Here is a 13,782-nt window from a genome sequence, read left to right as displayed (position 1 = left end):
CCAACATTCTACCATTACAACGCTGCCTGAAAATAAATAGGGATTGATTATCACTGTCAAATTGTAGGAAATATTTTTATGCAGATAATACCATCCTCCATAAATATCAACAATCTTAAACTTGTCTGAGTTGGAATTTCAGCTCTACCACTTTCTAGCTCTGTGACCTTGAGAATTTCCTCAGCTGTAAAATATATTGCCTACCACATACGTTTATTGTGATGTTTTTAAAAAATACATCCTTAGAACAATGTCTGATATATAGTAAAAACTCAACAATGTTAGCTATTATTCATACTGTTTCTCATAACTTAAGTTATGGGTCTGAAGACAGAACTCTGTATTATCATTAGCTAACCCTCAGAAAAATAGTTAACACAATGAGTAGAACTCAACATTAAACTCCAGGACAGATGGGGAGAAAAGGACAGTAGTCTATATTTCTAAAAGATTTAAAACTGTTTTGGGTCAGAGACCTATTTAAAAAGTTGATCAAAGTTGCGGATATTTTCTGAGAAAAATCCACATGTACCCAGCATTTCAGGGCTCCTTTTCTAGCTATCCTGAAATCCATTAGAGGCACCAAATCTGAGATGAGTATCCCGTAGGCTTTAGAACCTTCCATTTCCAAAAGCTATTTCAATAAACTTTAAGGCACTGTTTTTCTCCATCCCCCAAGGAAATTTATAAACAAATATTTCATTGACAAACATTGGGCCTTGCAATATAGCTGTTGATATTTGCTACATTAATTTCAAGGATTAAAACAAAAGAGCATCATTTTAATCACCAGTAGTCTGCAGGAAAATTCCAACCAGAAGTATAGCTTCCCATCAAGTTCTGGAGTTGCCACTACAAATCAAGCAGGGAACGGTGAAACCAAAAGTATGGGAATACCCTGCCTATCAGAAGTTCCAGACCAATGGCCAACTGACCCTTTTCTGTCACTGTTGCAAAGCAGATGATACTGCAGGAGAGGCTCTTCTGATTGACTAAAATTCTGTGAGAAAACAGAAACTCAAGGATACGAAACTAAGACAATCATAACGAACCTTAAGATCCCTACGATACTTGTTAACTTTAAGTAAAACTAGCTTTTTCTTCACTTTTTAAATCTAAATGGCTTTCGCTGTGTTTTCATTTCTTCTCTTTATATATCTTTATGTTCCTTCCCTTGGATCTTGTATCTCCTTTCTCTGTTGACCACATTATTTAACATGAAAACAAGAGGAGTTTAAATTTTTAACCTGTATTATATCTTTTTTATTTATTTATTTATTTGACAGGCTGGGGTGCAGTGGCAGATCATAGCTCACTGTAACCTGAAACTCCTGGTCCCAAGCTATCTTCTCGCCTCAGCCTTTCAAAAGTGTATTGTATCTTGATACTTTCAGTAGAGTGGTTCACCTTGCCTCCTCTACATGGCAGGATGCATAATCACCAGTTTATTCTGTAATACCACAGTAAGAATTCAGTCTAGCTAATATGGCCTCTTTCACCACACTGACAAGATAAGGATGACGACCACTTAGTTGGCCACCACCAGTATCATAATATTAGAAAGTAGTTTAAAAATATGTAATGGAAACTAGCTGGTGACCACCACTTCACTTCCAGTTTTGAAATTGCTGACTCATCCTATTTAAGAATCTGTTGTAAGGGTCATTTAATAATTAGTTTGGTTTACACATACTTTGAAGTTAACATAGTTTTTAATGCATGGAATTACATAAAGTCAAATGAACTGTATACCCTAGTAACATGCGGTCTTAATAACACTTGAAAAAATTGGCTGGATTTTCATTTAAAAGCCACCGTGAATAATGATTTTATTTCAGTGAAATTCGCTCGTATTTTTTCCAAGTTCCTTTGGCATTCTAGATACACTATTGCTTCTCCAATAGATAACTGGCTGGCTCAGAGTTGGAACCAATACAGACCCAGGCCTGACTGCCAAGCACTAACCATTCCTGCAAATTTCTCTCCCAGAAGACGTGTGCAAGCAAAGAAGAGGGCGATAATTTGATTTTGCAAAGATAGACGCGCACGCACAAACATCTGCACCGGCCCACAGGGAGTTTGGGGCGGGAGCAGTTAGGAAGCGGGGAGCTGCGGTACCTTTCCTTGGCCTTCCTGAGCTTGACTGGGTGCAGAACTCAGCCCTCAGGGCTGCGGGACAGCGTCTTCTCAGAAACCGGCAGCTTGGCTGGGGCCACCAGACGCGCGTCCCTCACCCTCCCAGCGGAGCGCAGGGTGCCCGGCCCGCCTTGCGCTAGCCAGCAGGCTGGAACGCCGTAAGAGCGCAGCGCAGTAGGGAGTCGCACGCCAGGGGCAAAGGGATCTGCGATCTGCACTCCTCCGGAAGCGGGAGGATGGCGAGGAGAGCCTCGGAAGTGTCATTAAAGTGTCATTAGGGGAAAAACCAAAAACTGAAGTTGCCACTAAGTTTTCCCCAGGAGAGGGCGGGGCAACCAGGCCAGTTGGGTAGACCAGAGGGTAGCGCTGGAGCTGGGAGGGGCCCCGGGCGTAGGCTTTCGGGGAAAATACCATCGCCCTTTCAACCACCACCACTCCCCTCCCAAAGCAGAGAAGCCGAGCTCTGTACCTCCATTGAGTCCTGGCTGCAGGGTAGGGGGCGACAGCCACCGCAACCGGGAGGGTGCGGCCACCCAGTTCCCTCCCGGGGGACGCAGGACTTCGAAGGCAGTGAGCGAGTCAACTGGGATTCCCCCGGGCGCCTTCCACCCGGAGTCCCAACCCCTGGCGAAAAGAAAAGTGAAAGAGAAAGAGCCGGGAGCAGAGGCGAAGACAAACACCTCCTGCAGAGACTGGGGGTGGGGCGGGTGGCGGCGGCTCCTGGATGACTGACTGCCCCAGGTGTCACTACTTCCCGGCCTGTTTCCGTCCTTGCCGGGTCCTGGGGCGCAGAACCTGCAGGGCGAGCGCAAGGACATCGAGGAGCCCCAGCCCCGCCTTGCAGGAACACTAGCCACCGGCCTCCTCCTCTACCTGCCGGGACACCTGCAGAGAAGACACAAGGACACTGGAGGGAGCCCACCAGCCGCGTCCCAAGCGACGGGCACCATGTGGGAAGCTTCCGCAGCAGAACCTGGAGACCTGGGCTGGGCTGGCACATATCCAAGTCTCCCAGAGGAAAGGGAAAAGGGTGTCGGAGCCTGATGCTGGGCGGCTACTCTAGACAGGCCTCTTGGTCCCCTCATAGGCTGGAAGAAGGAAACTTTGAGGTCCAACTAGAGGAAAAGTTGGAAGAAGACACCAGGGTGGCAGCTTTGTGCAAGACAGTTCCTACATGGAGTGAACTTACAGCAATGAGCCTCTCTGCGGATCACTTTTCCAGTCTGTTGTGTAGTCCAGTGTAAAATATCACACATGGTCCCATTTGATGGAACCGTGAGATGTTGTTCTTGTAGGATTTTTTACATTGGGGGAAGGAACTGAGTTGAGGCTGAGTGATTTGCATGCCATAAAGCCAGTAGCAAAGACCTCATGCTCAGTTTTGAAAGTACTTTGCAGAATCTTGCAAATCACTGAAATCCCTGAATCACTGAAAATCCCTATTGTATGGTGCTTTCCAAATTTTCAGAGTCATGGCTCAGAGAAAATGATAAGTCTTCCTGGAGCTCAGTTTAATTTAGCTTAAAATTTAATTATGTTTTTTAATTACATAAATATAAATATCAAATAGAAAAATAATAGAAATTATTCAATTTCCATGTACATAAAGTTCCATATAATATCATTTCATATTTTTATGAAAAATTTGAGTTTATTTTCATTAACTCAATTTTTCGATATCAGTTTTATATTTAAAATAATTACTGATGGACTTTTTGATGAGAATTCCAACTCTAGTCTCCATCAACAAAATAAGTGAGGTATAAACATGCAAAAACAGTTTTTACAATCATTCAAAATTTCACCATAGTTGGAAATTATATGTAAGAATATGAAGCAATCATCCATTTCTGTTCATGACAATGTCATGTTGAATTTTCTTGTGATGGTGTCAATGGATTTCAAGACCAGACAGAATTTTTCGTAGCAATACATTGAAGCTCCGATTTGCAGAATGAGCATGCACTGGGAGAGCAAGACTGCAGCTGGATTGGATCCCATCACAAGGATATTGCAGCCACAGAAGGACTGATACCCATATGTGTGAAAATAGAGAATAGGGATGAACAAGTGTATTATGTGCCCCAACCTCATTTTGGACTGCTGTAGAGCTTCCTGGACTCCTGCCATGTAAACTCCTCTAGCACCTCCTTCAGCTCTTTTAATGGATACTGTGTTCTCTGCAGCCGGTGAATGAAGCAGGTGTCCCAGACAATAAGACACCTCAGAGGCCACACTCAGCACCACCTAGCAGAGCTCGATATCAGATATTGCTGCTGCCAGAGGACATATCATCACATCTCAGATCCTGTCTCTCTTGGGCTGCTCACGAAATCTATAGAAAGTTGCTCTCAGCTGGTGCTCACTAGCCTGTGGACTTCAGCTTTGTTAGCTATCCGCAGGACTGAGGGATATCAGTATCTGACTGCATGCTTTTAATACATTGAGACCACCAAGAATGTTCTGAGCTACTAGAGAGTTTTCACAACACTATGAAATTGATGGAAAGTTTACTTGTAGGGTGAATTTCCAGGCATAATCTGAGTATATAGCAGTAAGAAAATTGGTCTACAACTATTTATTGGGCTTCCAATACAGTAGATTCTAGAACAAGATGGACTGAATGATATATAAAGCATTTTGTCAGAGTAGGGAGATAAAAAACATAAATAAAAATAAAGTACAACTAAAAATTATTATAATCATAAGATATGCTTTGCTCTACTATTTGCCTCCCAAATATGTTGATCAAATTTGTTTTCATAAATGCAGATATTTTAAAAGTATTTTTAATTAGTTATGAGTGCCCGCAGTTCAATAAAGTTGGGTTTGCACTTAATTTGTTTTTGTTGCATTGCACTCAAACAGAAAAGTCTAATGTATGCAACTTGTGCTTTCAGTTGCCACAGGCTGTTTGGCAAAATATTGAAAATTACTCAGACCAATGAACAAGTAAATTCCACTACATAAATTAAAAGCAAAGTTGAAGATTGATGAAATAATTTGAAACTGCTTTACAATGACTAATAAAATTACAACATAGAAAGAAGTGAAAATTAACTAAACCTCACAGAAGTGACCATAATAATCTTCTTGAATTCAAATAATTAACAATAAAATTATAGTTTAATAAATTTTTAATATCTTTTTTTCAAAGACAATGTCAATTGGGTAATCTTCTTTAAAATAAATTACTAATAAATGTTTTCTAACTTTTGTGATTACATGGAAGAAGTTACAAGTTATTTCATCTGATTTAGTGTTCAAAGTCCATGACTGTGGCCTTATTTATGGTTTTCCTAAGATTTAAACCACCCATCAAGAACAAGTTGATCCCCTGCTCTTTGGAAAACATGGCCTGCCTGGGTCCTCTACGTTTCCATTCGGGGTAAAGCATGCTGAAATGCAGCATTACCTTGAAGTTGCTTCTCACATGTTTTTCTGGTGATCCTGACAGTAGATGGATACTCTTGGCCTTAAATGCTATTTAGGTTTTCAAGAGCTCCTCAAGTTGCTGCTTTTTCAGAACCACAGCAATATTAGTTAGGACTTCTGTAGTTCCTCCAATCTGCTATTTCTCCAGTGCTGTGCTAAACACAAATGTTAACTTATTAAATCCTCACAGCAAACCTATGAGATATAAATTATTGTTATCTCCATTTTACAAATGGGAAAACCAAGGCCCAAAAGATTATACAACTTGCCTAAGATCACATGGAAATTAGCTAACCCAGCAAGGATTTGAACTCAAACAGTGTGGCTTGAATACACATTCCTATTCTCTGGTGCCTCTAAATTGGCAACCATTCTCCACTGTTTCTAAAACAGAGTTCATAAGGAAAGAAGCCATGGGCCCTCAGACAGTATGTCTTGGTCCAATTTTGTTTGCTTCAGGGTAAATTTAGTCACCACCAGGGAGGAAACTCATCAGTTTTCCTTGAATTTCTGCTTTCTCATCTTATGTTTCTGTAATGAAACTGCAATAGGTATTGCATACCTGCTACTAACATAAGTTATTTGAATAAAGTGACTGACAAAAGGCTGGCAGAACATTGCTGCAGGTCTGAAACAGAGGAACTAGGAGTTGGCAGATTCTAATAGATAAGGGTGACTTTGAACTGAAATGTCAGAGTGTACCCATGACAAAGAAGGAGAAAAGACGCCTAGTTTCAAGCTGGAGATTAAGAACAATAATAACTGTATTAGTCAGGGTTCTCTATGGGGATAGAACTAATAAAATATACGTGTATATGAAAGGAAGTTTATTAAGGAGAATTGACTCATGATCGCAAGGTAATGTTCCATGACAGGCTGTCTGCAAACTGAAGAGCAAGGAAGCCAGTGGTGGATCAGTCCAAATCCCAAAACCTCAGAAGTAGGGGAGACAACAGTGCAGGCTTCAGCCTGTGACCAAAAGCCTGAGAGCCTCTGGCAAACCACTGGTGTAAGTCCAAGAGTCCAAAAACTGAAAAACTTGGAGTCTGATGTTTGAGGGCAAGAGGCGTCCAGCATGGGAGAAAGATGAAGGCTGGAAAACTGAGCAAATATAATCCTTGCTTGTTTTTCTGCCTGCTGTATTCTAGCTGTGCTGGCAGTTGTTTAGATGGTGCCGACACATTAAGGGTGGATCTGCCTTTCTCAGTTCACTGACTCAAATGTTAATCTCCTTTGTCAACACCCTCACAGACACACAGAAGGATAATACTTTGCTTCTTTCAATTCAATCAAGTTGACACTCAATATTAACCATCACAATAACATACTTAATTTTTGATATATTTAAAAGTACATGTTATCTTAAATGCATTGGTACTTAATGTGGGGGAAAGAAGCTTACGTAGAAAGAAGTGACAAGTTCATATGCTAACAATACTATTCTGAACAGTCATTTAATGTTGATCTTAAGTTACAAAACATTAATAAACCTATTTAGATTTATAATCTGAGAGTTTATTATAAATGTATACAATGGATCTTGTCAGCATTTATTTCAATGACAAATTATAAAAAGGAATTTTACTTCTCTTCACATACATTGGCTAAAACATGGCAAATACACCTTCCTTGAATTTGTTCTATGATTAAAATTCATACATTTTTTTACCACACATAATAACCTTTACAAAAAGTGTAAATCAAGTCAATACCAATAATATGTTTATGTCAACAAAGTTAAACTGGCATTGGTTTTGACTCTATGCCTGACAAATAGTTGGCCTTCAATAAATATTTGTTATATTAATCTTGGTTAAAAAAAATCACCTCTTGTCTCATAGTTTAAATACTTGCTAGAATCAAAATCTAGGAACTTATAGGTATGTGTGTATGTATGTATGTATATATATATGTATGTAAAAAAGCTCTTTCCTTTATCATGAAATAATTTGATAATTTATATATTTATATAACTTCATTCTGTGGTTAACATGTGTGTTTAGTCCTACAATCACTTTTTATTAAATTTTCAACTAAAATTTCTTCATAATATATATTAAAATTAGTTCTAATCACTGGTAAAATATCAATATAACTTTCTGATCACTGGTTAAAATATTGATTTTGTTATTATGGTTGTGTGTGAAATTACCTTGATGAAATGGTAGCCTCCAGTTGCTACTCTACAAGTCTCAGAATAGAAAAACTTACAGACCAAATTAAGATGCCCAAATAACATGATATATTAAATGAATCTAAAGCACACAATGAGATGTAAAAGAAATGGGGCACCAGGTTAACACAAAGTGTAGGGTACAAGTGTGTGAAAGGATCACACTACCCAAATCCTGAATTATATAATTTTCACATAAACACAGCTATCTCCCTCCCTATGTTTCTCAGTCTCTGCCATGCCAACCTTCTCTGCTGATGCTGTGGTGATGGGGACCAAGGCTGAAGTTTGAATAAGAATGGAATGCATGGACAGAAGTTACCTGGGGCCAAAACACATACTCTACCAGAGAGTGTGTTAGTCTGTTTTCATCTCCGTAAAGGAATACCTAAGACTGGGTAATTTATAAAGAAAATAAGTTTAATTGACTCATAGTTCTGCAGGCTGTACAGGAAGCATGGCAAAGGCCTCTACTCAGCTCTTGGAGAGACCTCAGGAAGCTTTTACTCACTGCAGAAGGTGAAGTGGGAGCAGGAATGTCACATGGTGAGAGCAGGAGCAAGAGAGAGGAAAGAGGAAGTGCCTGGCTCTTTAAACAACCAGATCTCATATGAACTCTAGAGAACTCACGTATTACCATGGGGAGGGCTCCAAGCCATTCATAAGGTGTTGCAGGAAATCAGGGACCCCAAATGGAAGGACCAGCTGAAGCCGCAGCAGAAGAACATAAATTGTGAAGATTTCATGGACATTTATTAGTTCCCCAAATTAATACTTCTATAATTTCTTACACCTGTCTTTACTGTAATCTCTGAACATAAATTATGAAGATTTCATGGACACTTATCACTTCCCCAAAGAATATTCTTGTGATTTCCTATGCCTGTCTTTAATCTCTTAATCCTGTCATCTTCTTTGTAAGCTGAGGAGGATGAATGTCACCTCAGGACCCTGTGATTGTGTCAACTGCACAAATTGTTTGTAGACCATGTGTGTTTGAACAATATGAAATCTGGACATCTTAAAAAAAGAACAGGATAACAGCAATGTTCAGGGAACAAGAGAGGTAACTTTGAACTGGCCGCTGGTGAGCCGGACGGAACAGAGCTATATTTCTTCTCTTTCATAAGCAAATAGGAGAAATATCGCTGAATTCTTTTTCTCAGCAGGAACATCCCTGAGAAAGAGAATGCGCCCTGAAGGTTGGCCTATAGACAGCCCCTTTTATGGTGGAAGCCAAAGGGATGAAATAAGCCCCGGTCTCTTATAGTGCTCTCAGGCTTATCAGGTGGAGGAAAATTCCCACCTAATAAATTGTGGTCAGACAGATTATCTGCTCTCAAACCCTGTTTCCTGATAAGAGTAATCAATGACAATGCCACCAAAACTTCATTAGCAATTTTAATTTCTCCTCTTCTGGTGGTCCTGTGATCTCACCCTGCCTCCACTTGCTTTGTGATATTTTATTACCTTGTGAAATATGTGATCTCTGTGACCCACACGCTATTCGTGCACTTCCTACCCTTTTGAAAATTGCTAGTAAAAACTTGCTGGTTTTACAGCTTGGGGAACATCAGGAATCCTGCCGACGTGTGATGTCTCCCCTGGACACCCAGCTTTAAATTTCTCTCTCTTGTGCTCTTTCCCTTTATTTCTCAACCCAGCTGAGACACTTAGGAAATAGAAAAGAACCCACGTTAAACATCGGGAGCGGGTTCTCCCGATAATAAGGGATCCGGCCTCATGACCCAAAGGTTTCCCTTTGACTTTCATGACTTCCCACCAGGACCCATCTCCAACACTGGGGATTACATTTCAACATGAGATTCAAAGGGAACAAAAATCCAAACCATATCAGAGAGACATAGGAGCAAAATTTGAAGCAAAATTCTATTTCAATTAGCCTCCTAAACAACTATGGGTCTTATCTATACCTCATAGACACAAAACATGTGAATGGGTTAGAATGGGACCATGTTGGATGTCACTGATAATGGCCAACTTAAAGATTATATATAAAAATGCCTGCCTGAAAAGGGCATGATCATAACTACAACTTACTATCCTTTTCTATTATACATAATATTCTTGTTCATTCTAGTATATATTTCATTTATTCTACCTTTAACATGTCTTTCAGGCTACAAACTTACCATCTATTTTTAACACATCTAATGAATTTTGCCATACCACATAAGCTACTCACTTTTGCATTGTTTATATTTAACATACATCCTATAATTTTTTGCTAAATATTCTCTAATTATATAGCAGAGTCATATTATGGAAGTTCTTTGTGATTACTTATTTTATTTATTTGAGACTTGTGTGCTTTTTGACTTTGTTGCATTTGTAAGTTTTTGTTACGCATCAAGCTTGATGTCCTCAACCCAAGGCTCTCCTGACCTGTAGCATCATGTCTGCTCTGATACTGAAACTTTCTCTTCACATTTATGCCACTCCCTCCAATGTGATACCATCTTGGATCTCAATAAATCTCTGAAATGAAATCAAATCTGCTATAACCTGTGGGGGAATATAGATCGTGTGTATACGTAGATTCAATCCTGAGTCTATTCTCTACTCATACTTTATATTCTAAACATGCCCTATACTCTAAATGTAAGCAAGAACAGTGCTTAACATTTCCTAAGGTATATTCTGATAAGTTTCCAAGATAAACAACAAGTCTTTATCTAAATAAACAACGGACCAAAGAAGATATCACAGAAGAAACTGTAAAATACTTTGAACTGAATGTTAATGAAAACAAAACATACCAATATTTGAGGGATGTAGCTAACAGCTCTTAGAAATTTATAGTTATAAATACCTTACAAAAAGATCAAAATTGATAGAATAAGCTTCTACCTTTAGAAAAAGAAAAATACACACAAAGCAAATTACAGGAAACAAGAGCTGAAATGGAAGAAGAAAAGGAAAGTAAACAAGTTACTTATTTGAAAAGATCAATACAATTAGAAAATCTTTAGCTAAATTGTTTTTAGCTAATTGATTAATGAAAAAGAGAGAAAATATAAATTACCAGCATGAGCATTGAAGGAGTAGTCATTGCCAATATACTGTACACATGAAAGAATAATAAGGAATATTAAAAAGAGCCTTATGGCAATAAATTTGACAACCTGATAAAAAAGGGCAAACTTGAAAGCCACAATTTATGAAAGCTCACATAAAAAAAGTTTAAATTGATCTATATCTATTTTAGAAATTAAATTTATAATTAAAGTCCTTCCCACAAAGGAAACTCCAGGCCCAGATGGTTTCAATGGCAAATTCTATTAAACAGTTAAGGAAAAAATATTAATAACATACCAATTATATACAAACTCTTTAAGGGAACAGAAGAAAAACACTTTCTAACTTACTGTAGAAGTCCAGAGTTATTCTGCCAAAACCGAAGATATTACATGAAAATAAATCTACAGATACAGTTACATCTTTTCTGAACATTGCACAAAACTTCTTAGCAAAGTATCAGCAAATCTAATCCAAAAATGTATCATAAGGAATAAGAGCAGCTAGAGATCTTCCATGCAATATGTAGCTGATTTAACATTTGAAAGTCAGTCAATGTAATTTTCCATATTATTTGAATAAAGAAGAAAACCATCTGAAAAAATTTAGTGTTCAGCCATGATAGAACATTTCAGCAAACTAGAAATAGAAGCTCCCTCAACCTGATAAAAGGCCTCCACATAAAGTCACAGCTAACACCTTATTTTATAGAAAACGATTAATGCCTTCTCCAAAGTTAGCTGTAAGCAACGACGTCTCTTCTCATCACTCCTATTCAGCTGGAACTGGCTTAGACAACGCAGTGTAACGAAAATAAATGAATATTTAAATAAATAACTAGTATTGGGAGAAAATAGGTAAACTGTCTTTATTTGCAGACAACAAATTTATGAGGAACCTACCAAAAAGTTCTGGAATGATAAGTGAATTTAGTAGTGTCCCAGGATACAAGATAAGTATGTAAAGATCAATGATAATTTCTTATTCAAGCCATTAATAATAAGAGATTAATATTTAAAAACTACGATTTACAAAAGCATCCAATATAGAATTCTTAAGTGCAAAGTTAACATCATGTACACTGAAACTACAAAATACAGAAGTCCTCTGCCTTACTGGTGGTTTTGCTTTCCAGGTTTCTGTTACTCGAGGTGAACCACAGTTTAAAATAGGTGAGTAGAGTATAATAAGATATTTTGAGAGAGAGCACGTTCACATAACTTTTATTGCAGCATATTGTTGTAATTTTGCTATTTTATTATTAGGTATTATTGTTAAGCTCTTACTATGCCTAATTTGTAAATTAAGCTTTAATCATGGATAGGTATATATAGGAAGAAACATAGTATATACAGGGTTTGGTACTATCTGCAGTTTGTGGCATCCACCAGAGGTCTTGGAATGTATGCTCCACAGGTAAGGAGGGACTACTATAGTATTGGTGAGAGAAACTGAAGATGACATAAATTAGAGATTGGTAAACTATGGCCTGCTGTTAATGCTCTGCTTTTGTTTTTAGAATACATCTATACTCATTTGTTTACATATGGCTATGGCTACTTTTGCAGTTGAGAAGTTGCAAGAGAGACCAAATAATTTAGCAAAACTTAAAATATTTATTGCTTTGCTCTTTATAGAAAATGTTTGCCAACCCCTCATAAATGCTTGGAGAGATATACCATGTTTATGAATTAGAAAATTTAACGCTGTAAGATGTCAGTTCTTCCCAAAGATATCTGTAGATTCAGTGCAATCTCAGCAGGCTTTCTTGTACAACTTGATGGAGGGATACTAAAAGTAAAATGCAAATGAGAAACCTAGCAGAGGCAAACACATTTGAAAGAGAACAAAGTTGTAAGACCTGTACTGTAGCAGGATGAGCCACAGACAAAACTCCTCAGACACCAAGTTAAAGAAGGAAGGGGTTTATCTGGCCGGGGGCATTAGCAAGACTTCTGTCTCAAGAGCCAACCTCCCCGAGTGGGCAATTCCTGTCCCTTTTAAATGCTCACAACTCTAAGGGGGTGCATGTGAGAGAGTCGTGATTGATTGAGCAAGCAGGGGGTACGTGACTGGGGGCTGCATGCACCGGTAATTAGATCAGAACAAAACAAGATACAGATTTTCACAGTGCATTTCTATACAATGTCTGTAGTCGATAGATAACAGAACCAATTAGGTCAGGGGTGGATCTTTAACTACCAGGCCCAGGGTGCGGCGCCGGGCTGTCTGCCTGTGGATTTCATTTCTGCCTTTTAGTTTTTACTTCTTCTTTCTTTGGAGGCAGAAATTGGGCATAAGATGATATGAGGGGTGGTCTCCTCCCTTAGTACTACCAGATATCAAGACTTAATATGAAGCTTTAATAATCAAAGTAGTATATTCATGGCATAAAGATAGACAAATCAATAGAACGGACTAGAGAGTCCAGAAATAAACCCACACATATATGGCCAGTTGATTTTGACAATTGTGCCTGCGTAAGAGAATGAAAGAATAATCTTATCAACAAATGATGTAAAAACAACTAGGTATTTTGGTGGAAAAAATACTCTAAATTTCCCAACTTACATCGTACTTAAAGTTAACTAAAAAGGATTCAGAGACCTAAATGCAAAAGTTAAAAATGATAAAACTTCTTAAAAAAAAAGCATAGGATAAAATCTTCACAATCTTAGAGTAAGCAAAGATTTCTCGGACAGAACACGAAATGTACTAATGATGAAAGGAAAAAAAGATGACAAAATTGGGTTTCATCACAATATAAGCCGTTTTACCCTCTTTAAGGTCCCAAATGACTATCAACACATTAAAAGTTTTGGAGTCTCATGTAATTAAAAGTCCTATTTGATCTTATTTGACTTATTTCTCAAACTTATTGGCCTTAGAACCCTTTAACAGAACACCAATTAATCTTTTATAGAACTTGTATTACAGAAAACATACTTACAAAGTGGTATTGAAAACAAATTTTCTTTTCTTTTGGAATAAACTATTAG

General features: G+C 38.2%; 1 protein-coding gene across 5 annotated transcripts in view; it reads right to left on the bottom strand.

The window, feature by feature from the left end:
• IL15 (interleukin 15) overlaps positions 1–3,215 on the bottom strand; it is a 98,380-nt gene extending 95,165 nt beyond the window's left edge. For 3 of the 5 annotated variants that reach the window (XM_074039133.1, XM_045391839.3, XM_074039132.1), the window contains exon 1: positions 2,119–2,784. The gene's annotated coding sequence lies outside the window, so the exon portion shown is untranslated. 5 annotated transcript variants of the gene reach the window in all.
• Positions 3,216–13,782: the final 10,567 nt, after the last annotated feature.

This window comes from Macaca fascicularis, chromosome 5 (assembly GCF_037993035.2).
Source record: "Macaca fascicularis isolate 582-1 chromosome 5, T2T-MFA8v1.1".
Classification (NCBI taxonomy): Eukaryota; Metazoa; Chordata; class Mammalia; order Primates; family Cercopithecidae; genus Macaca; species Macaca fascicularis.
Note: the sequence above shows the minus strand (reverse complement) of the source record. Positions and strands in the feature narration are given on the sequence as shown.